The 25,094-nt window shown below is 34.7% G+C and overlaps 1 protein-coding gene and 1 long non-coding RNA gene across 2 annotated transcripts in view; one reads left to right on the top strand and one right to left on the bottom strand.

The window, feature by feature from the left end:
* The window catches only part of LOC143234316 (uncharacterized), a 46,425-nt gene that overhangs the window by 3,783 nt on the left and 17,548 nt on the right, over window positions 1-25,094 (top strand). The window lies entirely within an intron of this gene.
* Window positions 7,064-25,094, bottom strand: part of LOC143234319 (uncharacterized) — a 49,068-nt gene continuing 31,037 nt past the window's right edge. Inside the window, exon 3 of the long non-coding RNA XR_013018603.1 lies at window positions 7,064-7,527. This is a non-coding gene — a long non-coding RNA (uncharacterized LOC143234319). The remainder of the gene's footprint in view (window positions 7,528-25,094) is intronic.

Here is a 25,094-nt window from a genome sequence, read left to right as displayed (position 1 = left end):
TCTAAGAGAAACGCGTTTGTTTTTAGCAAGAGTAAGTCCTTGTGTTTACTTATTTCCCTTGGGTATTTGTTCAATACAATGATTTACAAATATGGAAAAAAAACTTGGCCAGTACTTTACATTAGAAAGCAAGACGAGAGCCTTTATTGCATTTGGCTTTTGTTGTATTTTTTTTTCTATTTGCCTAAAATTCAGTAGTCTGGACGAGAACGTGGTACTCACTCATCTGACGAAACTTAACGGCTGGCAGACTCATTTTAACAATGCTGTTTGGTTTATGCATTAGTTGGTCATTTTCCACTACTTTTCCAAGTTACCACAACCCTCCTTCGATATTTATGTTGGTCGAGAAGTCGTCAGTTTGTCTGGGATTTAACCAACATCACAACCATTCCAATGGTTGGATTATCATGGGAAGTGATAAGAAGGTTTGCGCTCGAGGCTGCTGCCTTAGCTCAAAGATAAGAAGTTGTCGTTTAAATTTGGCGTCACCGCATCTCTGCTTGTCCATTAGGGCCAAGGTAAAGCCTTTCGTTCTGTGTTCTTTGCTAGAGAAACAGCTTTATTCTATATGTGGGTGATATTAGTAATTACGTAAAGGTCAGATTTGAAAGAGAGAGAGAGAAAACAAGCGTGACTCGCGAAAAAGTAGAGGTCCATGCATTTATATACGTGTACAAAAAAACTTGATAAAATGAGTTAAAATGGGGCGATATAACAACACACAGAGCGTAATATTTTACAGGCTTTAAGTCAAAGTGTGACCAGAAAACTATTCTCAGTTTTTTTTTTTAACCCTAACTCTCTTGGTACGTTTTCCCAATACCATGATTTAATAATTCTTAGGTTGAAATGTTTAATGTTATTGTTGTAGGTAGATGAAGAACCTCGTTTGTTACGCTGAATATATGTTAATCGTTAGACATTTATTTTAATATATCTCAGAGTAATGGTTTCATTCAACATTTATTTTAATATATCTCAGAGTAATGGCTTCATTCAACATTTAAATATTTTGGTGATTAACTAAACTCAGGATTCAGCTACTGCTTCGGCTAGTAGTTCTACATAGGGCCAATTAGAGGAGAGACCAGAAGGGCCATTTGACCCGACCATCAGGCTCAAAATGGGCTTCAAATTTAGACACTTTTTGTTTTTGTATTTATTAAATTTCGCGATTTGTTTTTATGTGCCTCCCAACCAGACAAAGTCGTGCCACACACAATCTCAACTTAGAGCTGCAAATTATATATAAATTGAATATCCAAATCTATGTTTCACTTTTTCTTTGGTCTAATGATTGTTTTACTTTGTTTTCATGTGTCATTATTTTTTTTATTATAGCCAGGGGCCTCTAAAGATAGAAGTGACCCAGGTCTCTCTGAACTTCTGAGAGGTTCTGGTTTTACATTACACTAAGTATAAACATTCGGTTAAAATATCTGTTAATACAAATAAATTATTTTCAAAGATTTTGAAATAAAGTAGAAAAAAACTTAACCCTAAAAATGTCCCCCGATGGTACAGCAGTAAGTCCACGGATTTACAACGCTAAAATAAGGGTTTTGCTTCCCCTCGGTGGACTCGCCACATAATCCAATGTGGCTTTGCAAAAAGAACACACACACACACACACACACACACACACACAAAACCTCAAAATACCGGCTTGTTTTATAAAGTCTAGTGTTGAAGGGGCCCAGACATATAGTGTTGTGTTGCTTAATTTAGTATTTTGTCTTGCACAGCGCTAAGTACAAAGTTTCTTGTTAATTACTAATCTCTAAAATGGACTGTCCTCGCTGTGTCAGTTGCAAGGGTCGAGCCTTTACTTTTAGCGTTATAAGTCTTGGGAGGAGGTCTCATTGTGAATAACGGATAACAACAATGGGTGAGATCTCTCATTTTCTGTGTAAAATAAATATGTGATTAGAACAGTAATTACTTGAAATAATTATAATACTGATGGTATTTTCATTTACATTTGTTATGTGACTCGTGTGTTATTGAAAACCTCGTAATCAATAAAACCGGACCCAAAAGCAATTTGATGCATAAATGTTTCAGAAAAAACGTTTTTTAAAAGTGGTTGAGATCCTTGTGGTTATTCTAAGGTGTGTTCCCCTCGTTAACCACCAACACGTTATTTTGCTTCTCTCGTCCTCATTCCCTCAGATGCAGACTATACGTTTGTACTTCGTTCTGGTACTTCAAAGACAAACGTCCTTCTTCTCACTTAAGTCTATAGGAAAAAATAACTTATTACGGTTATCTATTGTAAAACTCTGATGTGACGACGAGTTGATTTACCAGTATTCAACGTTATATGTCCACTACTTTCTGTTTTTGTTGTTAGGTAAGTTTCTGTAAAACTATCTGATGTGACGACGAGTTGATTTACGAGTATTTTCAACGTTATGTGTCCACTACTTTCTGTTTTTGTTGTTACGGTAAGTTTCTGTAAAACTATCTGATGTGACGACGAGTTGATTTACGAGTATTTTCAACGTTATGTGTCCACTACTTTCTGTTTTTGTTGTTACGGTAAGTTTCTGTAAAACTCTGATCTGACGACGAGTTGATTTACCAGTGTTCAACGTTATGTGTCTGCTAGTTTCTGTTTTTGTTGTTACGGTAAGTTTCTGTAAAACTCTGATCTGACGACGAGGTGATTTACCAGTATTCAACGTTATGTGTCTGCTACTTTCTGTTTTTGTTGTTAGGTAAGTTTCTGTAAAACTCTGATCTGACGACGAGGTGATTTACCAGTATTCAACGTTATGTGTCTGCTACTTTCTGTTTTTGTTGTTAGGTAAGTTTCTGTAAAACTCTGATCTGACGACGAGTTAATTTACCAGTATTCAAGGTTATATGTCCACTACTTTCTGTTTTTGTTGTTAGGTAAGTTTCTGTAAAACTCTGATCTGACGACGAGTTGATTTACCAGTGTTCAACGTTATGTGTCCACTACTTTCTGTTTTTGTTGTTAGGTAAGTTTCTGTAAAACTACCTGATGTGACGACGAGTTGATTTACCAGTATTTTCAACGTTATGTGTCTGCTAGTTTCTGTTTTTGTTGTTACGGTAAGTTTCTGTAAAACTATCTGATCTGACGACGAGTTGATTTACCAGTGTTCAACGTTATGTGTCTGCTAGTTTCTGTTTTTGTTGTTACGGTAAGTTTCTGTAAAACTCTGATCTGACGACGAGTTGATTTACCAGTGTTCAACGTTATGTGTCTGCTAGTTTCTGTTTTTGTTGTTAGGTAAGTTTCTGTAAAACTCTGATCTGACGACGAGTTGATTTACCAGTGTTCAACGTTATGTGTCTGCTAGTTTCTGTTTTTGTTGTTACGGTAAGTTTCTGTAAAACTCTGATCTGACGACGAGTTGATTTACCAGTGTTCAACGTTATGTGTCTGCTGAGTTTCTGTTTTTGTTGTTACGGTAAGTTTCTGTAAAACTCTGATCTGACGACGAGTTGATTTACCAGTGTTCAACGTTATGTGTCTGCTAGTTTCTGTTTTTGTTGTTAGGTAAGTTTCTGTAAAACTCTGATCTGACGACGAGTTGATTTACCAGTGTTCAACGTTATGTGTCTGCTAGTTTCTGTTTTTGAAGAAAACTACAATAAAATCAAAGTGCACATGAAAAGAATACTTCTAACCTACATTACTTTTTTATCAAGAATTATGCTACCTCTACAACTACAATAAACTTGCTTTTTCCTGCAGTCGTTTCCTGCATTATAGGAGTTATGCTGAGTTATTCCACGGTTCAATTCTTGAGTATAGGTGATCATTAGACTTTAATAAAACGGATTTCTACCTGTTGCGCTCACGTCACAACTAAATCAGGCCTGTAAAGATGCCTGAGGCTCAGAGTAGCGTACAGACATTATAGGTTTTAGCGCAATGCAAACAAGCGACACTTTTTTTTTGAAGCAATGTCCTTGGGCGAACAATGACAGTAAAACCACGCATTGTTTCGCGCGACCTGAATTGTTGGACTAAAGTTTGGTTCTTGTAACACGGGAATTTATGTGCTACTAATCACGTGAGTAGCCGAGTAGTTTATTAACTTTGTGCTTCTGGTTAATGTATAGCCACATTTACTAAATTTATGATTGTAGTCACTAGATAACCAAGATTATGTAGTCTTTGGTTTAGTTACTAGATAATCAAGTTTATTCCGTTTGCAGTCACTGGATAAACAAATGTATTCAATTTTTCTTTGTAGTCACTTGATAAGCAGGTCTGTTTAGTTACTGGATAACCAAGTTTATTCCGTTTGCAGTCACTGGATAAACAAATGTAATCAGTTTTTATTTGTAGTCACTTGATAACCAAGTTTATTTTGTTTTTAGTTTAGTTACTAGATAACCAAGTTTATTCCGTTTGCAGTCATTGGATAAACAAATGTATTCAATCTTTCTTTACAGACATTTGATAACCAATAGTTTTTTTTGTTTTTTTTTGTAGTCATTTGACAATCAGGTTTAATTAGTTACTGTGTAGTACCACACGCATATATATATATATATTGGCTTTAAGTGTTAGGAAAATCAGCTTATAATGAGAGTTAATCTACGTTATCATAATCACGTGTCCAAACCTATCACAGTCATTGTTCAAGCCATTTCAGTTTTGAAAAGCTTTTTTCGAAGTACCGACTTCTACAAATGTTCCCCAGCCACTCCAATGTAGGTGGACTTTGCTCGAAGACTTCATTTAAGCTGAAGGAAATTCGCTGGATATCGAAATGAATTGTTGTGATTTTTATTTTATTCCCCCCATTTTCCCTTATGGTTAGAAACTTGTAAACTTAGTTGTTACCTTCAAGTTTTTGTTTATCTTCGTGTTAACGGTACCATGAGATGTGTCCAACTTCGTCGTATGGGGTTAGAAAATTCTCTTTCGTAACCGCATCATTCACTTCGGAGATGAAACTGATGCTTCAAATGGCTTAGGATATGGTTTTGGAGCCCAATTGTTGCCATTAACGTTCTGATGTGTGAGGTTTTCAGCTTATTTGAAGAAACATTTAAGGCGAGGCTCTATCGGGCATTGTGTCTTTTAGCTTTACTCCGCTTAGCAGGCTCACTATATGAATATCTTTCCTTGAAAGGTACTGTAACTACATAAATCTAACCTGTTTTGCACTGTCATATGATGAAGAGCCAAATATGTATATGTTCAAAATGACGTCCTGGCAACATGGTACACCACTTCATTGGTATTTGTATATCATTCTTATAAACTGATTAACCCTATTTACACAATTGAAGTCAGAAAAATTGAAGCTGTTGAGGGAAAAACAGCTAACTGCGTTATGGTCATGCTTTACATTAACACTAAGATATCTAAACACATCTTTCCAATTTCCGGAAGTAATATTTCTTACTAATTTGCAATAAAGATCTTCAAATTACATTTTTTTTTTTAAATAATAAAGTTATCTTACAAAAATTCCGTTAAATGCTGGGCCCATTTTGTAACGTAGGGCCCCATATTTTAGGTCTTACATAGAAGTACCATCAAATATGTTTCGGTCACACTTTTATTTCATTCGTGGGAATTATTTACTTTATTATTTCAAATATTGTAATACGTGTTGGTTATTGATTTAGTTGTCTTTTTGTTGTTCTTTATTTGAGTTTCGCGCAAAGTTACATGAGAGCTATCTGCGCTAGCCGTCCCTGATTTAGCAGGGTAAGGGTAGAGGGAAGGAAGCTAGTCATCTCCACCAACTCTTGGGCAACTCTTTTACCAACGAACAATGCGATTGATCATCACATTATAACGCCCCCACGGCTGAAAGGACGAGCATCTTAGTGTGACCTTCAGATTGCGAGTCGAGTGCCATAATAATCTGGCCATGCTGGGCATTAAATTTAAGGACTGTAATTTACACTGGTTATTCGCGTTGCATTTAATTAAAAAAACTATCAAAATTCTAGGTTAATCACTTAATTTTATGTAATTCATTTTTGTTCTTTGCACTTTTTTTTTTGTTTCGTTCACAGTATTGAAAATGTTATCTTTTCTTTTGGATTTGTTATCGCCTAGTTTCAACAACGAACTTCACTTTCATCAAATAAAGATTCCCAGTGTTTAGTATTTTTTGCATCCTTCAAATATTTTCATTAATTCTCCTTTCACTTGATATGAGTTCTTATTGGTCAAAATGATATTTCGAATTTGTTTTCTTTTTAGTTCTTTTACTTTGTTTTACGAAAAAAATACCTTTTTAACGAGATCTTTCTTTACTGTTATTATTTTTGTTTTTTTCTTATACAAGCATAACTTTGATATGAAAATTATTTATCTTTTATTCTCATTTTAGTTGAATAGTTGATTTTTTGTTGTGTTTTATTATTTCATATATTGTTTGTTTATTTTAATGGTTTTACTTTCACTTGATTTGAATGGTTGATTTCCTTGTGGTTCTTTCAGTTTAGTTTTATAGTTGTAACTTCCACTTGATTTGAATGGTTGATTTCCTTGTGGTTCTTTCAGTTTAGTTTTATAGTTGTAACTTCCACTTGATTTGAATGGTTGATTTGCTTGTGGTTCTTTCAGTTTATTTTAAGGATTGCTTATTTTGTGACCCAAAGTTATATTTAATTTTAAGGCGTGTTTTTTGTTGTGGTTTTCCAAGTTTACTTTTAAGGATTATTTGGTGATTCTTTTATTTAATTAACTCTTTTTTACAAATATATTTTTTCAGTTTAATTGAAAAGTTTCTAGTCTTTTAATAACTTTTTTTGACAGACCGCTTTGAGTAATAGGTTAGTAGTTTCAAATATTGCTTTGAAAACGTATAAACCATCTTTTGGTTATTATCATTTGTGCAAAGTCTATAATATACGTATATTTGTTTATCTATGTTAAGTGTGTGTTAAAGGATAACTTTCATATTAGCTTGTAGATTTACGTATTCACTAATAACTATTCAAAGCCTATTAATAACATAAAGATAATATTTTACTCGAAGGGTACAAATGTCCCACGACGTTGCAAAGAAACATTTAGCATGATAAATGTGAAGTAATAGTTTATATGTTTACAGAAAATAAGTATTTTACACATTCTTTACTGAAGAGTTCAAAAATTATTATTTTTATTTCTTGAAATGATACCAGTCAAAACGCACGCACGATTATCGTTGGTAATATAAACTTTGCAAGTGGGTAGGCCTCAGTTTGCTGTTGAAATGAAAACATAGTATCCATAGCAACTCCATTATTTTAAGGAATGAATCAGTCACTGGCTGGTTGTTATGTGTTGCCAGGATATTCAAATTTATGTTTCCCCATCACTTCGGTCAACTTGGGTCGTGCTAATGACTCGAGGTGTCTTATATGCAGCTTAATGTTACGAGTTCAAACGTACAACAACCAGAAAAGAAAAAAAAAAAAAAAGAAAAAAATTCGAACAGAACTATTAATGTCGGATGTTTAAACTGGCTAAGAACAACACGCAATATATGCAGAGTTCTTATCAATGTATAATCCACTCGTCTTCTTCTAAAACAGAGGGAAAAAAAAAGCTTGTTTAGGGTTCACTTAATGAAATATTGATCAATGTGATATGATATCATTACAAGCACAAGTTTTGCGTTCAAATTCTTTAGTTTATTATTAATGCTGTTCAGCCAAACAAATGATAAATTAGGAAATATTTGATCTGTGTGATATTTGAATACAATTTTGACAGATGAAGAAATCTTAAACTATAAATGCGTTGCGGAAAATGGTATACATTTATTAAAATATAGGCCTAAATTATACGATGAAAATTAAATTAACTGCAGGTGTTCTACCCTACACACCCTTCTCTTAAAGTTTCCATTTAGAATTTAAAATCAGGAACGAAAACTGACGCTACAATTATGAACATTTTATGAAAAGTGACATACAACCCAAGTAATTTTAAAAAGCTCTTTTTGTCATGATATTGCGTAGAAGAAAACAATTTATTTTGTATTATAGACTGTATCACCAGACGTAATACCTAAAGTGTTAAGCCTAAGTACGGTACGCTTGCTAATATAAAATGCTATGCTAAGGACTTTTTAAATTGTAAATCATGAGCATAGTTATGACTATATCTCAGTAAAGTAGTTCTTAAAAAATAAGTTTAGCCAGATTTGTCACTACACACGAATAATTTAATACATTTTCATTGGTATAAATAGTATTAAAAATGTATTTTCTTGTATTGATGGAAAGCCTTTCTCTATAGCAACCAACGTACCAAAGGCGTTACATTAAAATTACGTCAAAATAATTTTAAATATGTAAATCATTAAGTCTCGTGAAAATCGCAGACGATACGGAACACAGTTGGAACGAAATGTATGAAATCAACATTTTCTTCTTGTAGGCAGTGTGATACCAGAGAAAATTAGTTACTTTTGAAAAGGGTGTGCATTAACTCTTTTAGACGCAAAATATTCATCACTGAAGTCATAATAATAGGATATGATACGTGCTAATATCGAGGATTTGGAATTTATAAGACATTCGTATTCTTTGTACTTAATTGAATCGGAAAGCAAAGGAATATATATCAGCTTGAGATACTAGGACCATCGAAAAGAGACTTGCAACAAGTTCTACCTGAGTAGTGGTAAGCAAAGTGGTATATCTTTTGACAGGTGAGAATTAAGTCAGTGGCAAAAGCCGTCCGCGTTCTACAAGCAAAGTATGTGTTATATCAAGAACGATCTCTGTCTGAAAACGAGGCCAATAGAGTATGAATTGATTAAGATAAGTTTGTTTGTTTTGAATTTCGCGCAAAGCTACTCGAGGGCTAACTGCGCTAGCCGTCCCTAATTTAGCAGTGTAAGACTAGAGGGAAGGCAGCTAGTCATCACCACCCACCGCCAACTCTTGAGCTACTCTTTTACCAACGAATAATGGGATTGACCGTCACTTATAACGCCTCCACGGCTGAAAGGGCGAGCATGTCTGGTGCGACCGGGATTCTAACTCGCGACTCTCGGATTACAAGTCGAACGTCTTAACACGCTTGGCCATGCCGGGCCCGATTAAGATAACACTTCCTGTCACACCCGCCGTTTTAGCGTCATATCCATGAAACATATGGAGAATTAAATGTGTTCTTGTTATTATAGGAAGACTCGCGTGATGAAAACTATAATGCGTGGTTATTGTTAAGATACATGGTTATCAGAAGCGATCGGTTATGCAGTTAACGACGTGGGGAAGCTTCAGAATTTGGTTTAATATAACTTAATCAACCCTTTGTGTACAGTATTTGTGTAGATGTTTTGAATGGGGGGGCTGAAAAAAAAGGTAGAATGTTAGTTTATAAAATAAACACAAGAATATTGGTTGAACTAATTATTTCTATATCACATTTATTTTTAAAAATCCAACCTAGTTTTTTGTACGTAAATTCATAAATCAAACCACAAGATTTGCTCCAGATTAAACATCAGTAAATTTTAAAGTGTTTTATAAAAATCCACGGCATTTCTACTATTGACATTAAAACTGATTCGTAAACACACTATTATCTGATTATTCCTAAAACTCTGTGTGTTAACATTCCTTAACTATTAGTTATCCACATAACACTTTTATAACACCACAACGTGCTCGTTCTGTCTATAAACATTTCTATGCTGTTTATAATATACAATATCGCTGCAAACAATTCATTAACGTGCTTTTCAACGACCCAGTATTCCTGTACTGTTTTGAACCCGTGGTTTTTACACTTTACGCAGTCATGAAACTCTTATTTCATTACTTCTGTTATAAAATCCCATCATTAACCTAACCCTTAGTCTCTTGTAGAAGACGTGTTTTCTTTCTTTCTCTTATCATACGTTTATACACATACTCGTATATGTTTTATTGTTTTATTTGTTTATGAACGTTACTCTATAGAGAATACTGAATGTGACTTTTGATTTTTAGAAGTACATTTGAGTTTTTGACGAATTAATACTTCATAATTGAAAAATATAATGAATATTATTGCACACAAAATTAAAAACGTTATTACTTGTAACTTTTTTGGAACCCCTCTGACGGCCCTTGCAGAACACTGGGATTCCAAGGAACACATTTTGAAAAACATTGGTTTTAACTATATATTAACAATCTTAGAACTGTATGATGTGTTTGCTCTATGATACATTTTTTTGTTGTTTAAACTATAGATAAACACTCGCACAACTCCGTGACGTGTTCGTTTTGTGATCCAATATTTCTTTACTGTTCAAACTATACATTAACAATTACATAACTCCGTGACGTGTTTCTTCTGTGATCCAACATTTCTTTACTGTTCAAACTATACATTAACAATTACATAACTCCGTGACGTGTTTCTTCTGTGATCCAACATTTCTTTACTGTTCAAACTATACATTAACAATTACATAACTCCGTGACGTGTTTCTTCTGTGATCCAACATTTCTTTACTGTTCAAACTATACATTAACAATTACACAACTCCGTGACGTGTTTCTTCTGTGATCCAACATTTCTTTACTGTTCAAACTATACATTAACAATTACATAACTCCGTGACGTGTTTCTTCTGTGATCCAACATTTCTTTACTGTTCAAACTATACATTAACAATTACATAACTCCGTGACGTGTTTCTTCTGTGATCCAACATTTCTTTACTGTTCAAACTATACATTAACAATTACATAACTCCGTGACGTGTTTCTTCTGTGATCCAACATTTCTTTACTGTTCAAACTATACATTAACAATTACATAACTCCGTGACGTGTTTCTTCTGTGATCCAACATTTCTTTACTGTTCAAACTATACATTAACAATTACATAACTCCGTGACGTGTTTCTTCTGTGATCCAACATTTCTTTACTGTTCAAACTATACATTAACAATTACATAAGTTACTGACGAACTTCGATAATTTTACACTTCTACTTCCTATACCTAGGTAAAGTTGGAGTGATATTCTCCTTTATAGAATTTCGTTTATATTAATAGCAGTTCATATTTAATATTATTTGTTATTTTTCTGGTTTTGAAAACAACCATTGCATGAAAACAGAACCAGTTGTAACGTAACGATTCACTCGTGTTTAGAGCCAACTTACTTTTCTACTGCTTCCAATATAAGTGAACATATATATCAGTATCTAACATTTGTCGTAGTAACGAACATGTGTGATTTTAAAATATCTACCCTCTAACTCGGGGCAAGCTTCTAGAATCTCAAGGTGTCTCCCAAACTTATCGAAGAGAATTTTCAGAGAGCTTTGTTTTTTTTGTTTTTTGTTGTATCCAATACTGACCAATATCTATTAGATACCACTGTGAAATATCGAAATTCATTCCTTTTAAGACAAGTTGATATTGTCTTAAAGAACTATCAAGGGTTCTCTTGAAGGAGGTTACCAGGGTTTCTTTAATGATATATATTGCAATATGGGCGAATATCTACCAATGTCTATCAGGTTCCACAGCAAGGAAAGGTGCAATTTATGTGGGTAATTTATCAGAATCATCGCTGAACCCTAGTATTCTGTCTGGAGATAGATACATTTTTACAATGCATGCGCTTATTACTACGAATCTTGACGTATATATTGACAGGTATTCACTGATACTGAAAACAGCAGAGAAAGTTTCTTGCGAGAAATTTATAATAGACACTTCAAGGACCTAGTACCTTGTCTTAATCAACACAGATGTTTTTAATTGCACATAGTTGCATGTGGTTTTTACTGCGACAAACAGCCGATAGATATTGAAAACAGAAAATGACACTCCTTAAAAACTGCTTTCGAGAAATTCGTGAGAAATACCTTGAGGCCCTTACTAACTTGTCCTGAAGAGGGACACTTTTTTTTTTTTTACAATGGCACCTGATAGATTTTTTTTGTTTTTTTTTGGAATTTCGCACAAAGCTACTCGAGGGCTATCTGTGCCAGCCGTCCCTAATTTAGCAGTGTAAGACTAGAGGGAAGGCAGCTAGTCATCACCACCCACCGCCAACTCTTGGGCTACTCTTTTACCAACGAATAGTGGGATTGACCGTCACATTATAACGCCCCCACGGCTGGGAGGGCGAGCATGTTTGGCACGACTCGGGCGCGAACCCGCGACCCTCAGATTACGAAGCGCACGCCTTAACGCGCTAGGCCATGCCAGGCCCTACCTGATAGATATTGGAAGATATTCACTCGTATTGAAAAATAGCGAAAATACAAACCTCTAGCAAACCATTAATAAAACAAATCACGAAATATTTGTAGTTGTTACTTAATAAGTCATTAGAATTGATTGTTCGTTTTTGTGATTGTCATTTTAGAAAGGTTCGTGAATTTTAAAGTTGCATGACATATAAATCACTGAATAAAAACATTCATTTTATATGTAAGATACGTAAGGGACCCCAGTAGTAATAAGTGACGTTAATTGTATTATCGAAATTTTGTGACCCATAGATTATTATGGACTCCACAGTTGCGGACCCACGAACCACTTGATGTATAAGTAGTTTAAAAAAATGTGTTAAAAAAAACAACAATTAATAAAAAGGTGATTTTAAAAAATGTGTTAAAAATAACGATGTGGAGAATCCTATCGTCAGATTATTTAAACTAGTTTTAAATATTTAGAACTATCGCGTATCGTGTTGCTTAGTAACGACATTTTTTTACATGGCGTTTCAGAGAGAAACGCTATACTTCCTCTGAATCTTTAAAACAAAAAGTCTATTATTAGTCTCTATATTTGCTATGGTTTCGCTTCTGCTTGACTGTGCATATGATGCTTATTGTGAGTTGTTCATTCGTTCAACACGGTCTACGCCTGTAACCTGTTGACCTTGATTTATCTGTGATTAGCATCGTACCAAGTTCTTTAGGGTTAACTCCATGGGTAAGACTCCATAGTCTTGATAAAATATATTATGACAAGGCATGTTACGTTGTGCTTTGTGAACTTTGCAAATGATGTTTTAGTTTAGGATTGCTAAAGAGTTAACCCTTAATATGTATATATAATCAGTCATTCAAAACAACGTGAAGCCCTAAATTGTAGGTGCTGTATTAACGTAGAATTATCTAATGGTTCTATTCAGCAATGGAAGTTCGTAACCTTACGAATGGCAGAATTTTTTATAGTGTAAACATTGTTGCTTTTTAAGAAGAATTCTGAAAAATTTATCTGGTGTGTTATGAAGTACGGGATTTCAAATACTTTATAAATAAAACAGTTCAACTGTCACAATTTGTGAAGGTAAAGATATGTCAACCGTAGCTTACAACAAAGTGAGTTTTCTCTGTAAGCGTGATAACGTGAAATTGCACAAAATAAAATTGGTTGAGCCTTTTTCAACAATGGAACTAGAACACGGTGTCACGCTTACAGAGAAAATTCACTTTTTTGTAAGCTACGGTAAGCAGAATGCACATAGTCCTTTGCGATGTTTTGTGCTCACTGAAGGGAATCGAACCCCGGATCTTAGCGTTGACCCACTGGGGGACACAGAATATTCTCACAAAAAACACATTTAGTATATATTATCAAACAAAATGAGCCATATTTCTCACCGTTCATAAAAACTAGCGAATTTTATGAAGATAAAGTTAGAACTAATAAGCGTCATGCCGGTGAGCACATGACAGATAACTCACTGTGCAATTTTGATTTTAAACAGACACAAGTTATTAATGAAATTGTAGTTACTTGTATAACAATTACTAGTGTACTGGGGATTACGTTAAATACACAGACAAACCATACAGTAGTGTATGGAATATTACGTTACATACACGGACCAACAACGTTGTAGTTTATTGAGTATTACGATACACAGACCAACCACACTGTAGTGTTTAGATGATTATGATTATAAACGCTGGACCAGTCATACCACAGTGTATGAAGCAGTACGTTCCACACACAGACCAACCACATTGTAGTTTATGGATTATTACGATATTTTCAAACGTGCCCTACATAAAGCTGACCACACTGTAATGTATAAAGGGCTGTGCCAGTCTTGAAGCCTCGTCAGTAAATGAGTTCTATTGGCATGTTATTACAGTCTTTTGTAGGGTTACAGCACTCGAATGTGTACTAAACCGACGAGTACGCACGATAATTTCTGAAGGATTAGCGTACTGGCAACGATATATTTTTAGGGTTCAGTATTACGTAAACTGGTTTCAAATATAGTTTACAAATCCGGCAGAACGTTACGTACTAACGATCTACTTGATTTCTTTTGTAATTTTAACATTCGATATAATGAATGTTTATAATAATATACCTTCTGGTTTCATACATAGTTTTAAAAACGTTAACAGCTAAGCCTTCCCAAGTTTCACGTGCAGTTCTAGAGGTCATAAACACATACACTTACACCAGTGTTCCTCAGTGCGTAGTTTCCAAATTCGCTGTTTTTACGAACAGTTTTAAAATTCAATAGAATATACCTGTATAATAATGCACCATCTTAATCTCTGATCGATTTTTAAGTTTCGCAATGTGTGAAAATTTATTAAACAATTTTTTATTCCGTTTAAAAAAAACGATTAATTTTTATATATTGCAGTTGGCAGTTTTTCTGTGTATTATTGATACATTATTTCTCGAATTTATCCTGACCCTCTGGTGTCACAGGGATGTGTCTGCGAACTCACGCCACTAGAAACCGGGCTTCGATACCCGTGGTGGGCTGAGCACGGAGATCCCATTATGAAGCTTTGTGCTTAATTCGAAACAAACAAACAAACAGTTTTTTCTCTCTGTCAGGACAGCGATAAGTCTATTGACTTACAATGTTAAAATCCGGAGTTTGATTCCTATGTGGACACAACCGATCCTAATATGGCTTTACTCTAACAAAATGAAACTTACAAGCCAAATCTCTCACTGTTTAGTTGACGCCATATTTAACGTCATTTCCGTTCCCAGTAACACTTAGTAGCTAAAGAGAGATTAATTGGTTTTGTTTTTGTTTTGCTCATTGCTAGTCTGGTTTTGATAAACTTCCTGAAACATTTGGTTCTCATATTAAATACACTTTTCTGAATACAGTTTCTTTTCGACTTAATGTTAGAGAAATAATATATAAATATACGTCTTAATAATTTACTTCAACACGTCACATAACATTTGTTATTTATACAGACTTGTAAGAAGACGATAGTGTTATGTGGCTAACAAGATATTGTTCTTTTACGCAATCGGGGACTTTTCAATGGACAGTTCCGTTCATGCAACAGACTTTCGTATGAGTACAATTAAAGTATCTTTGGAATATATATTGTTTTATCCCTAACAAGCAAACTCGCGTTATACAAGTGACAGTCAATCCTGTTAATGCGCTGAGAGAACTGGATAAAGCTCTTGTAGCTCAGAATGAGGTACACCTATGTTTGATCCTTAGGGATCACTGACATATCCCTTTAGCCCAATCCTGGAGGATAGTGTTGTTAGGAATGAAAATAGTAAATTAAAAATTATTTTAATGACAATGTGAAATACAAAAGTGGACTTTAAATGACCACACTTAACGTGTTTTTACCAAAGTAAGTTAGGCATAGCGCGTTTTCGAAAGAGCTTGTGCGTTGTAGAGAACAGATGCATTCGCCATATTAAAGAATTTCCAACTAACAACTTAAGTGTAACGTGGACTTTAAATGTCTAATGTCTTTATACCATTCATTTTGTTGGTTTCTTCAAACAGTGAAACGTCTTCTCGCGGATTTTAACTTAAACTACGTTAGATTACTGAAGGACGAAGTCGAGTGTTTGTACGATGTATTCGTGTTCGCTAAATTTGAAAATACGTGGGTTCAATAATTGTTCGTTTCTCATTTGTTTTCTGAATTTCGCGTAAAGCTACACGAGGGCTGTCTGCGCTAGCCGTCCCTAATTTAGCAGTGTAAGACGAGAGAGAAGGCATCTAATCGTCACCACCCACCGCTAACTCTTGGACTACTTTATTACCAACGAATAGTGGAATTGATCGTGACATTATAACGCCCCCACGGTTGAAAGGGCGAGCATCTTTGGTGGGACGGGAATTCGAGCCCGGGACTCTCGGATTACGAGTCAAGTGCCTTAACCACATGGCCATGCTGGGCCTTGAATATCTAAGCTAAGTGTATAGTATAATCGAGTTCACCTCATTTATTTCCTCAAATAATGAAGGTAAGTGTATTATATAATTGTGTTCACTTTACTGTTGTTTGCAAAGATATGACGTTTTTATTGTTTGTTTGTTTTTGTAACGAGGACGTAATAATTATATTCCTAAAATGCTGAAGAATAAAAAAAAACGTAAAGTATGATTTTAACAGTATTTAAAGCTTTATCAATGATTGATATATTTACAAATGGCTTAGCTTATTTAAAGGTGTAGTCTGTAGAAACATGAAGACTTTCAGTTGTTCCTGGAGGAATATAAACAAAACGTGATCACAATTATAATCATTAGGCTGGGAGTTCGAGTTTTTAATGACTTGTTAGTCTTTAAGGCGTTCTCGCTAAGCCTAACCAGTTACTTTATCTTAGAATTGGGATCTTAATAAATTCATATGCACTTGTATGACTTACATTAATAATTTAGTAGTTTAGAAGGCGTGGCTTGTCGAGGGAATCCGGTCTTCCTTGCTATATCTTACTTGCAGTGGCGCGTGTTGGTGAATATGAGTTTTGTTGTTGTTGTTTAAGCAAAACCACATTAGGCTATCTGCTTGTTTGTTTATTTGTTTTTGAAATTCGCGCAAAGCTACACGAAGGCTATCAGCGCTAACCGTCACTAATTTAGCAGTGTAAGACTAGATGGAAGTCAGCTAGTCATCACCACCCACCGCCAACTCTTGGGCTACTCTTTTACCAACAAATAATGGGATTGACCATCACCTTATAACGCCCTCACGGCTGGAAGGGCGAGCATATTTGGAATTACGGGGATTCGAACCCACGACACTCGGATTACGAATCGAGTGCCTTAACCACCGGGCCATGCCGGGCCCATTTGCTGTGTTCACAGCTGGGAATCGAACCCAGTACTTTAACGTTTGTAAGTTCGTAGATTTATCGCTGTTCCACCGAGGGACAGTTTTTTTTTAGAAGCTGTCATTTAATTAGAGAAACAGTAAATTTAATTTTCAGTGATGTCGAGAAAACCCACTTGTAGAGAAATATATTTGTGAAAACTGCTCGTTTGGGTTGAGAAAATTTTTTACGTAGAGGATCGAACCTGATGATGACCGAAGAAAGTCGAAACATTGTTCACTCCTCTACGTAAAAAATGTTCTCAACCCAAACGAACCGTTTTTACAAATATAGTAAATTTAATTCGCTTGCTTAAAGGAATTCGTTCGCGAAAAAAAAAAGTATTTATTTACACGGTTGAGATTTTTCAAAAATATACTTATATAAAGATATCATTTCTTGGGTTAAGTCTGTCGATTAATTGAGTTTTAATGTTTTGAAAATTCCGAGATTACAAATGAAATACTATGAACTAGAACTACATAAGGCCCGGCATGGCCTAGCGCGTAAGGCGTGCGACTCGTAATCCGAGGGTCGCGGGTTCGCGCCCGCGTCGCGCTAAACATGCTCGCCCTCCCAGCCGTGGGGGTGTATAATGTAACGGTCAATCCCACTATTCGTTGGTAAAGAGTAGCCCAAGAGTTGGCGGTGGGTGGTGATGACTAGCTGCCTTCCCTCTAGTCTTACACTGCTAAATTAGGGACGGCTAGCACAGATAGCCCTCGAGTAGCTTTGTGCGAAATTCAAAAACAAACAAACAAAGAACTACATAAAAGAGAAGACGGATTTATTTGTTGACACTTATCAAAATTAATTTACTCTTTCATAACGATCTTATCCAACATTCCAATAAAAATAATAGCAAAAAAGTGTGTGGTTTAAAATGGAAGAGAACTTCTACCAGAATGAGGATTGAATTGGTAAAATGGCTTCAAAATGTCTTGACTGTAATGCATAATAATTAATTCGATGGCCAATACTCAATTTTAGTCTTTTACAACTTTCAACAGATGGCGCTAAAGTACAAGCTAGGTATATCTTTTGTTATAGCTGTAGAGCGTCTGTTTATCTAGTAGACAATTAGGTTGGAGACCACCCTCAGTGTTGGACTAGTTTTAATAGTTAAGTTTAAGTAGTTGGTGTATTATTCGTATTTGTTTAGATTGAATGTATAGGTTTTTACTGATCGTACACCTGAAACATTATGGAATCATGGTACGAGGTCAAATATGTTTATGGAATTTCGATATATATATATATATATATATGCTGCATTCAAATAGTTTTCTTCTTAGTGTGTATATCTGGAAGGTAAAAATGAGCGTTAAGCTTAAAAAATTTACAAACAAATAACTCCTTATGCAATTAATTTCGTTTACCTCGAGTAATTTTATTATCCTTGTACAAAGCTGGCCAAAATTCACGTGTCAAACCGACACTCAAATTCTATAATGAACGCGAGCCAAACCGTTTCTGTGACGTATATACCGCATCATAAAATTAAGTTTCAATGAAAAACGAAAGATCGGATAATGCACTTCATTACGACAATCCAAGTGGTTTTGTTCGAGATCTTTCTGGATACATAACGAGGTCGTTGAACAAGTAACATGTTATTCTATTGAGCAAGGTTGATCTGACATATATTTTAATAGACTCATAAATGCTGTTATCTGAAGAAAAATTTGTAAACTGTGAAACGTATCGATTGATAGTTTAATAGGACAAGCTTTAGAAGAGTAACTGGAATACTTAAAGTTTCCTAAAGTATAATTAATGGAATTGTCATTTGACTAGTGGTGGACACATGAGGATGGCTTACCTTCTTGCCAGTCAGATGGCAGGTATGGTTAATGAACAACAATAAGAAGACTATTAAATGAGGCTGATTCTATGACAGAAGACAAACCATCTACTTGCATTGCTGTTTGTTTTTTGACGTTGATTAACGCGATTGATGATTACTATTCAAGGACATAGAAGGACTCGTAAAGGATAGAATTCAGAAAGATGGTGATGAAATTCTCTTCAACGATAATATAAAGGTTACATCCAATATGAACGGCAGTGGAAAGTATCGACCTGATGGAGTAACCAACGTAATTATGTAACTAAATCCCGATAAGAACACCTGAAACAAATGTATGTATCATCACTGCAATCGCACAACTTGCAGGAGGTCACACTACTCTCTTTGAAAAATTAAAGTATCGCACTTAAAATGCATTTGATGACGTGATCTATTGCAAAACCAGAACAATGTAACCATGGTGATCCATGTGACACCAGAGTAGTATCACCATGGTGATCCATGTGACACCAGACCAATGTCACATTAGTGATTCATTCGATGTCACATCATTGTTACTTTAGTGATTCATTCGATGTCACATCATTGTTACCTTAGTGATCGATATGATACCAGAGTAGTATCACCATAGTGATCTATGCGATATCAGACCAATGTCACATTAGTGATCCATGCGATGTCACATCATTGTTACCTCAGTGATTCATGTAATAATAGATTAGAAATACATTGTATGTTTTGGTTTCGATTTTTGGAGTTTATTTAATGATAGAGGACGAGATTTATCAACTATAGTTTACCACATTTTATATTTACAATGTTCTAGGTTCTGTGCTGTCCTTGAAACTATTTCCTTTGTCATCGGTTGTGGTCATGGTTATGAACTATCCGCTGATACTATAATTTCTTTTGTAATAAGACTCTGCGAAGGATAGCAAATACAATCTTATATCACACACACATTCACAAACTTTTCATGTGTCCTTTCCATGAAGAATACAAAACTCTTTTCCTTGAAATGTTATGTCATTTTAATCTTAATCGTTTAAATAATTTCGGTATCTGAGGTTTCTCTCTCTGATGTGACAAATTCATGCAACTATAAGTCTACGCTGACAACAGTTTAGTGTTGAATTATCGGAAATTCACTTTGAATCAAATGTACAAGTACTAAACATGTCGATCTTGTGGCTAACGTACTCGATTCGCAATCTAAAGATCACAGGTTCGAGTTCCCCTTTCAGCCGTGAGGGCATTATATGAAACGGTCAATCCCACTATTCGTTGATTAAAAAAAAAAAAAAAGCTAGTCAAGGGTTGGCGGTGCTGACTAGCTTTCTTTCCTCTAGTTTTATCAATTACTAAATTAGGAATGACAAGTACAAACAGTACTCGTTGCTTTACGCGAAATTTGAAACAAATCAAACTAAGTTTGTGTATGTAATTCCGCGCATCCATGCACATGTCGCTGAACTACCGCAGGAAGGTCGTTTGTATAAAGTTCGATTGACCTTTAGGAAGTTATTTGGCACAATCATTATTACACTATTTTCTTGCGTAGCGTAATATATGAATAAAACTTCTTTTCTATTATTTTTATAATATTTATACTGCATTAGTAATATGGCAAGGATTTAGGATAATGTTATGTAAAAACACTTCTGTGGTTTTCGGAAAGTATAAGTTTACCTAAAAGATTTAATGATGGTTTGTTGTTGCTAGAAAATACTATCAGACCATGTTGAAATTAATGGAAAAATAACCTAGATGTTAAAAAGCGATATCCTTAAGGCTTTGCACAGTGGCTTAGCAGTAAGTCTGAATAAATTATAACGCTAAAAACAAGGTTTCGATACCTGTAGTGGACAGAAAACACATACTGTGTAGCTTTGTGCTTAACAAACAAACAGTTGTAAACGAAGACCTTTTATTTGTCCAGTACATGATAATGGTTTAGTGTAGTTAACGAACTGATAATTCGTGACGAAATGCTAACTAGCCTTCGAACTGACTAAATAAATATTTATTTCTTCGAGGTGATGAAGGAAAACATTTAAAATTTTCCTTGCACGTGCCCGAATATGAAGGAACTGTTTTAACCGTGACGACCTCGTTACTATATGTTTATCAATGTTGAAATATAAGTCGAAATGAAGCGTGGGAGGATGACGCCATACCTGCTGACTTAGGCGACGTCTTACATATATCGCTTGTATACGTTTACTTTATTACACCTTTCTTACTTGGCTCTTAGAGTTACGTTACACGTTACAAAAGTCATTAATGGGCTAGAATTGTTCAACTAACAATAGTGAAGCGACACTGAAAGTTCTTGAACAAGAAGGTACCATTAAAATAAAAAGTAATACAGTTAGAATAAAAATGCCCCCTACACAAAACTTGCTTGTATGGCAGTAATTTGGAATTAAAACAACAACAATCTTTCCTTCGAAAGAAGCTGTTTTTGTGTATATTACGATTCAAAGAAAAATAAACATCGTTTAGAAATACTTGACGTCTATGAGATTTAACTTTTATCTTTTTTTTTACACACATATTTCTGAATGTGTCAAATAGTAGTTGTTCACTAATAAAACCAGTTTGTACTGCTAATCAGTCTATTTACTAAATAAAAAAGACAAAAGAGAGTGTGATTGACCTGTGTAGGTTAACATCTGTCAAAGCTAACTGATACGTTAGGCCTCATATACGCGGACTCGTTCTTGTTTTATCACATTAAACGTTAACTAGTTCCCAGAAGGAAGCGAATATCCAAGTAACTAGCGACATCTTTAAACTACAGATCAACAGCTCAAAACTTCAGTTACGAAATTTTAGTATTTTACTAAATCTTTGTTGTTAACTTGACTATTGTAGAATTAAATATATTCAAATGTAAAACTGTTGGTATGGTAGGCGATTGGGTGTCTCAACGTTAATCGTGAAAAAAAAATGAAAAAAGGACACAAAGATATATTCTAACGAACAAGCGTTCAATCTGTACATAGTCCTGACCTAGCACCTTTAAACTCGCGTGTTTTGGGTCTTTCAAAGGAATGTTCGGTTTGGACACCACTTAAAACACTTTTGGATTCGTAACACTATACCTGCATTTTATTTAACTGGTATGATGGAAGAAAGAAAATTACCACATTTTAAACGCCGTTTCTTGTAACTTGATATACTTAGCCTACATTAAATAAAATATCATTTCTTTCTGAAGAATCCTAGTATAATTCTTAAGCAGTTATCCAACACAACTTGTTTTCTTCTTATTTATTTGGTTCTTTAGAAACCCTCTCTCTCATATATATGTTGTTTTCATTTATCTTAATAGTTATTTATTTAGGGTTAGCTGCAATATTGAAATACGGTATCTAGATAGTATATCCAATAAAACAAAGTTATCTATTTTGGTTTTACAAAAAACAACATTTGAAAGTTCCATACATCCGTGTCGCCCGCTGGTACAGCGGTAAGTCTACGGATTTACAACGCTAAAATCAGGGGTTTGAGTCCCCACGGTGGACTCAGCTGATAGCCCGATGTGGAAGTTTAGGTGAATTTAAGTTTTTTAATATTTTTATTTTATTTCTATTTTCAAAAAAAAGAGTTCCTTCAGAATGACCCAAATTCAAGAGGAGGAAGTATTACATTTAAAACCTATTATATATATATTGAGAGTATTGATAGAGAAAAGTGTTTTCACCAAATAGTGTATATTAGTGTATACATTTATATATATAATCTTTACTTGATGGTGCAATAAAATTATCATCAACTTTATAAAATGCGGAATTCATATATAGGTACTGATATAAAATTAATTTGTTCATCCTTACTAAGGGTGTCTGTCATTTAATTAATTTATCGTTTATTCTTGAAAGCCCAAATTCTCTATCTTGTAACTGTTACAGCGATATTAATACCATCATTATCATTACTAATGAAATTCCTTTCTTTGTGTTAGTAAAGTTTCCAAATATACGAAGTATTTTAACTGTAGTTTTCCCTAAGTTATTTATATCACTGTAGCTGTGTATTTCTTACAACAATCAGTAAAAGAAGACATAAGCACTAAAACAAGTTAGCAGTAGTTCTAACTCAAATATCGACAGCGGTAAAAGGAGAAACCTAGGAAATATAATAATTTGCAATTATAGTGAAATCGCAAATTCTACTCTGCTGCCGTCCATAATTTTAAAATACTGACCAAAGGAAAGGTAACGAGTCAGCAATACCCTATCACCTACTATCTATTGCTCAGGGATTTACTGTTATTTTTATAATGTAGTCAAGGGTTAAATTGGTGTTGGACGAGTAATTTGTGGTGCGTATGGATTCGAACCCAGCTCGTTAACTCCAGAACTCAGAATTCTATCATAGGGTCAACCCGCTCACCGAAATATGGCTCTGACATCTAGAGACTGGTATCAGTATGAATATGGGTACGCACATTTACCTGTTTGGTAAAACTGTGACGTAGGTGTTTAATTCGCGAATGCTTTACATTAACAATCGTGTATAAAAAAATTTCAAAGTTTTTTCCTGTTTTCCTTATAAACGTATCTTAAGTTAATCAAATATTTTTAAACTAACTAATTTAGATCAATACTTTCAGAATTCTAATCAAGCAAGATCCAATGTAGCTGAGTGGTTATGGTGCCGGACTGCGATTTCTCGGGTCTGTAGTTGGCGACTTATTGTCGCGATTTTGTTTTTCTTTTAGGGGTCGCGAATGCGTTATAAGAATGGCCAAATCACACTAATCGGTCAGACAAGACTAGTTGGTGGTGAGTAATGTTAAGTAGCTGCATTCTCTCTTCTGCGTTTGTTAAAAATTAAACACGACTAGCGCAGATAGCCCTTGTGTAGCTTTGCGCGAACATTTGAAATAAATAATCTAGCTCAAAACGATATAGTTTTTAAGCATGAGCGTGTTTTATGTTAACAATTCACCACGTTTTAATTCGAGCCATGCTAAATTTATATCTACTGTAACAATTTGAATTTTTTTCTTCGTCAACAATATTTCATTGTGATTTAATATCTAACATCAGGCCTGATGGGGATTTTTTATCTTCTGCAACAACTGCGCAAACATTGTCTTAGTAAATAATATTTCACTTAAATTAAGCTTGATTAGTTTATCTTTTGCAGCAACTGGACGAACACTGTCTTATTGGATAATATTTCAACGTAGTGTAGTATTTTATACGAGTCCTGATTAGTTTCTTATCTTGTGTACGACTACAATAACATTGCTTTAGACAACAATATTTCACCGTAGTCAGCATGCTACATGAGTCCTGATTAAGCTTGTATCTTTTGTAATAACTGTGCAAACATTATCTTAGTGAATAATATTTCGCTGTAGTTTAGTATCTTAAATATAAAGCCTGACTAGTTTCTCTCTTTCGTGGCAAATGCACGATCATTTTCTTAACCAACGATTTTTCACTAGGATTTTTTTTTTAAATGGAAATTAATTAGTCTTCCATTTTTCGCAACTACTAAGTACTTTCCTAGAAAATATTTCATCGTGATTTTAATATTTTAAATCAAAACGTCGTAGTTTCCATCTCTTGAGGCCCAGTGGGTTAAGGCGTGCGACTCGTAATCTGAGGGTCGCACCAAATATGCTCACCCTTTCAGCGTGGGGGTGTTACAATGTGACGGTCAATCTCACTATTCGTCGTCAAAAGAGTAGCCCAAGAGTTGGCAGTGGGTGTTGATGACTAGCTATCTTCCCTCTAGTCTTACACTGCTAAATTACGGACGGTTAGCGCAGATAGCCCTCGAGTAGCTTTGCGCGAAATTCAACAAACTGTACAAACAAATCCATATCTTGAAACTTTTGCATAAGTATGTACTTTCTCTGTTGCTATTATTTCGTTGTGGTTTGAAACCTTAAATCAATTAATGAATCTTCCTACCCTCAGTTTCTATTGTACATTTCGTTTGCTTAAAATATTTGATACAAATTTTACAAGTGAAACTGTTGTTATGACATTGTTAGTCTGTATAAGAAGTATTGTGTTTATTTAGTAGTTTGTTGGAGCTGTCGTCATGACATTGTTAGTCTGTTTAAGAAGTATTGTGTTTATTTAGTAGTTTGTTGGAGCTGTCGTCATGACATTGTTAGTCTGTTTAAGAAGTATTGTGTTTATTTAGTAGTTTGTTGGAGCTGTCGTCATGACATTGTTAGTCTGTTTAAGAAGTATTGTGTTTATTTAGTAGT

This window comes from Tachypleus tridentatus, chromosome 12 (assembly GCF_004210375.1).
Source record: "Tachypleus tridentatus isolate NWPU-2018 chromosome 12, ASM421037v1, whole genome shotgun sequence".
Taxonomy (NCBI): Eukaryota; Metazoa; Arthropoda; class Merostomata; order Xiphosura; family Limulidae; genus Tachypleus; species Tachypleus tridentatus.
Note: the sequence above shows the minus strand (reverse complement) of the source record. Positions and strands in the feature narration are given on the sequence as shown.